Source organism: Oreochromis niloticus, linkage group LG19, assembly GCF_001858045.2.
Source record: "Oreochromis niloticus isolate F11D_XX linkage group LG19, O_niloticus_UMD_NMBU, whole genome shotgun sequence".
Classification (NCBI taxonomy): domain Eukaryota; kingdom Metazoa; phylum Chordata; class Actinopteri; order Cichliformes; family Cichlidae; genus Oreochromis; species Oreochromis niloticus.
Genome location: NC_031983.2, coordinates 4,156,725 through 4,161,529, shown reverse-complemented (window position 1 = coordinate 4,161,529; position 4,805 = coordinate 4,156,725). Strand labels below are relative to the sequence as shown.

Below are 4,805 nucleotides of genomic sequence, written 5' to 3'. Positions count from 1 at the left end.
TTAGGTAGAAAAAACTGAACAAAAACTTTAGTGACCAAATCGACAATCTGGTTCAAGAATACTCTCAAGAAGACAGATGTTTTACTCTTAAAGTCTACAGTTGAGAGGCGCTTTCATTAATGTAAAAACAGAGAGTTTACAAAAAGGTGCAAACTATAAGACTCAGCAACAGGAACAGATTAGACTTTCAAAATAATCTAACAGAGCTTGCACACTTTTGTCAAAATGTTTTGTGGACAGATGACACCACCATCAACTTGAACAAAAATGACTGAAAGAGATTATGGAAAAGAAAAAAAAACATCTAGTGTAGCACATTTTATGGCATGGCATGAATGACTGCCAATGAAGCTGGTTTAGAAGTGTTTATTGATGATACGATTGTTGATAGAAGAAGTAGGACATATTATGAGGTGTACATGGAAATGCACTCTGCTCAGAATCAGCCCGGTGCTGTAAATCTGATGAGACAGCGTTTCACACTGCAAATGGAAAAGAACCAAAGTATGAGTTTCTGAAGGCAGAGCATCCTTTTCAGTTACTGAAGCCCAAACTAAAGGCACAGAGACCTACAAACAGCAACATAAAGCTGCTGCAGTAAAACAACATTTGATTAATTCAGTCGGTTCCAGACTTCAGGCAGTCACTGATTTCAAATGCTACTTTTTACATTAAAGTAAAATTTTCCTTAAAAACAAAAAAAAAGAGCATTCTATACTTTGGCTTTCACATCATTTAATGTAACAACCCAAAGAAAAGATGTAGATTTGCTACCTGCTACTCAACTAAAATCGCACTGGAGAAAAAAAATAAAAACAGACTAAAACTTGACTAAAACTAGAAACACGTTCACAAACTCCCATCAAATTGGTGCAATGGAATAATCTCCTTATGCATCAATTATGTTGTGTTTCTAAGGTGACTGCATCATGCTATAACAGCTGGGTGGTTTTCGAATGCATTTTCATTATGGTTGAAGAGAAAGAAATCTTTCCTACTTCCTCTCTGACACTTTAAATGCCTGAATGGTTATTATTTATGAGACAGGCGACTGCACGAATGTTAAACTCTAGTCAGCGAGGTTAGGTGAGCTTGGGTTATGCACTCGTGCAACCTGCTGATAACCGCAATTCAAAAAAGCCAAATTACTCCGGTGTTACACTGTAAATCTCGGCAGCAAATTTGCACCTTTTATTTTTCCGCCACCGAAGGTGATGATTTAAGCTGTCATGTTGCCGAGCAGTTTAACAATGGTTTTATAATAATATTTCAGAAAACTCAAAAAACATCCTGGACTGGACCTGTAAAGTGCCTCAGTGTTTGTGCCTTTTGTGTGTGGCTCAGCAAAGGTAATGATTTAATCTGACATATTTCGGAGCAGCAGAATAATAATATTTCAGCATGGTCTTTCTTAATAGTGGGGGAGAACAAAAGGCTGCAGGCCATTCATCCGGCTGATGGCTTACTTTGACACCGACTGCTCCTGACTCGGCAGGGCTCCATAGAAAGAATCGGAGGGTTTAGATGTGCTGGTGCTCAAATGTACTGACAGGGAAATACAAGCTGGTCCAGGTGCTTGTTAAGGTCACAGGTTTGATTCTTTCGGTACAGCAGAAAGTGTTTGTGTTCAAGAAATGTCCAGTCTGTGTCAACTCTTTGCCAAAGACTTGTTGCACATCTTGCAAGGTCACAACCTAAATTATTCATTCACTGGACAGAAGAAATGTGTTCAGTAAATTTCTTGACATTAAACTATTGAAAATTTTGGAAAGTCTGGCATTAGAAAAATGGTTATGAAGTTTCTGAGATTATTAGGATTCATCCCTTTGGAATCCAGACTACCCAGAAAATATGAATGAGAACAGCTTACAGTGACTCTGCAATTTTATCTGCAGACTCTGTCAGCGCCAACTAATCCGAACTGGAACTGATTCAGACTGGTACCCACCAGCTGATCCATATATGAACAAGCCAGCTGCAACAGAATAACTAACCAAGATCAGCAGCCTAAGAGTATACTCACTCCAAGCACAGTAAAAAATTAACCCTATAATGCCCTTTGTATACATGAGTTTCTGAGACCTCTATCTCATCAACATGATCAATAATTGTAATTTCAAAATGTTATGGACAAAACTCTTTTTTTTGTCTAAAATAAACATTGTTATTAACAAAAAGTTGCCAAAAATGCCCAATGTACCAAATGTGATACAAAAAGTATATAATAAAAATATATCATACACAACATGATATAGCAAAAAGAAATTTGTGGATTTTGTTATAAGGGTTAATAAACATCTTAGTTCCCAAAAATCAGAATTTTCTGGCTTTTTTGGATGGGTTGGGTCTTACCGGAAAGTAGTTGTTGCTAAAGCGGAAAGGGGTTTTCACCCACTCCTGCCATGCTCCCGTGCAGTCCTCCAAAATCCCAACTGCATGTCGCCGATGATGTATGCATCTGTCTAGTGCTGACATGCTGAAAACTGCCGGAAAAGGGGAAGAAGCAAGAGCGGAGGTCACTGGGATTGAACGAAAAATAATTAAAAGACAGTGGCTCCAGTGTACATTTTTAATAGTTTCAACACTCGGTTTAACTTCACCTCTTTTTATGTTAAAACTATGATCTGCAGCTGGCTGATGGACCGACGAAGACTGGTTGTATTATATACTTTGCGCACTGCCACCATCAACAACTCACATTATCTTGGGGGACAAGGATTATCCATGAGCATGTTTTTTTCAGTCAGACGACAGCTGTTGGTGTGGAGGTTCTACTCGTTAATCCAATGTTTGTTCCCAGTAACTAGCCTCAAGGATGGCTCATCCCAGGCCTGTTAAGGGAGATCCTTGCAGTTTTTGCTGTTCATGCTCCATGGTGCATGCCTTCAGTGGATCAATGTATGTTACTTAGGGCCTGATGTTGGTGACTACAGCTAACACACACTCCATGGTCATCTGCAACAGGAAAACAATCAGAATTTTGTTTTCCAGGTTTTTCAAACTTTTAAATTTTTTAGTGCACTAATAAAATCCAAGAGAAGTTAAATAGATTTGTGGATTAGGCTTGACTTTAAAAAACACAAACTGATGTACTCCTTGTGTATTTTAAATTACACAAGCAGTTGTCAGGGGTCCAACTCCAAGACTGACAGTCTTGTAAACATTTAGAAGTGGTCTTTGCAGCACATCTAACAGAGAACGCCCACAGATGTTTAAATGGTGATCACCACAGTCACAAGAGGATAAGCGACAAAGAGGCTGAACCTAAAGTTATTATAAGCTACATTTCAAGCTACTTTTTTTTACAGTGAATAATTCTTAATAACTAAAACACTTTTATTTTAGAAAGACTGAATAGAAGGAATGGAGAATAGAAGCCAAGAGAGAATAAAGGCAAATAGTAGGCAGGATAAGAAAGCTTCATGTGTTGCAACTTTCAGGTTCAATTTAAAAATTAAGAAATGGAACATTTGTTCAGCGTGATTTTCCAACTGAGGAGGAGGCAAATTATGTTTTTGTGATGAAAAGAGTATTTTGGGGTGTTTTGTGTGAATACAGTTTTTGGTGTTTTCTGTGAGAGAAGCTAATGATTTAAACTTGACATGTCGGCGCAGCTTAATAACAGCAGAATAATAATATTTCAGCTCGCTCTTTCATAATAGCGCCGGCAGCAAGAAAGAGAGCGAGAGAGCAGGCCATTCATGCGGTATGATGGGTAGTTTGACATGGGCTGCTTTTCTGCACAGCACGATGTTTTCCACTTAGAGACGATTGGCAAGCGCGCACACGCATACACACATTTGTACGGCAAACTGCTCTTCACAGGAGAGGCTAACAAATGCTAACATATGCTAACACACACACACTCTGCAGGCCTGCCATTGTGTGTTTCAAATGGATTGACGAGGAACATTTAAAGCTCGCTCTCTTGACACACACCCCTCATCTGCAATGACAGCTAGCAAGCTATTATTAACACACATACACGCGCTTGCACACATACGCAGATGCACACACAGACACACACACATAGATACACATACAGGTATGCACATCAAACTGACAGCCTGGTTATTAACCCCCAGCCCTAAATGAACCCTCACATACATCACAGCAGGACGTATATACGTGTCTTTCTCTGTGTGACAGAGGCCGCGATACCTTTCCAGCCAGGGTGTAAAAACAAAGTGAAACACGGTCGACAAAATGAGCAGCACTGGGCCTGACGTCTTCAATAAACAAAATAGGAAAATATGAACAAAAAGAAAAAACAAACAATCAGCTATGTAAATGTCACCGAAAGCTGGAGATAAACTCTGGCTTCAGACAGCAATGGTATCAGGTGGCACATGAGGCCAAAATTTCGACACCAGAGGTCAGGTTTACTGTCATGTGTAACACTGTTGCTTAGCAACAATAAAGATGGAGACATCTATGTTCTCTATGTCAAAAGCTATTAAAAGAGAATTTGTAAGCTTGAAATAAAGTCCTGTACAGAAATGTACGAGAAAATGCCGCAGAGGCAGACATGGCTGCTGTCCAGTCCTTGCGCAATCCATGATATTTAATATATTTGGCATTTGTTCAGTTTCCTTATTGTAGCAATGGCAAGAAATGAATAGAAAGATGGGAGGGTAGTGGGGGGTAGTCAAGATTTTTAAGCAGTTTTTACTGCAGAAGGTATACATGGCGTTTCTATGTGCTAACAGCGGTTGATTACTGAAAATAAAGCTAGCCTCTGACCCTATTTGTTTATAACTGGGACTCTGAAATACATGATAGAGGCGTTGCTAACATGTCTGTCA

At 39.3% G+C, this 4,805-nt stretch overlaps 1 long non-coding RNA gene across 2 annotated transcripts; it reads right to left on the bottom strand.

Moving 5' to 3' along the window:
- Positions 1–352: 352 nt before the first annotated feature.
- Positions 353–4,387, bottom strand: LOC102075761 (uncharacterized). 2 transcript variants are annotated; one of them, XR_003215334.1, is made up of 4 exons: positions 4,108–4,387; positions 2,601–2,955; positions 2,353–2,483; positions 353–482 (listed from the first exon to the last, which is right to left on the bottom strand). It is a non-coding gene; the product is annotated as an uncharacterized LOC102075761 (long non-coding RNA). The 2 variants fall into 2 exon arrangements; XR_001224951.3 differs by lacking the exon at positions 2,601–2,955.
- Between the last annotated feature and the right edge of the window lie 418 nt (positions 4,388–4,805).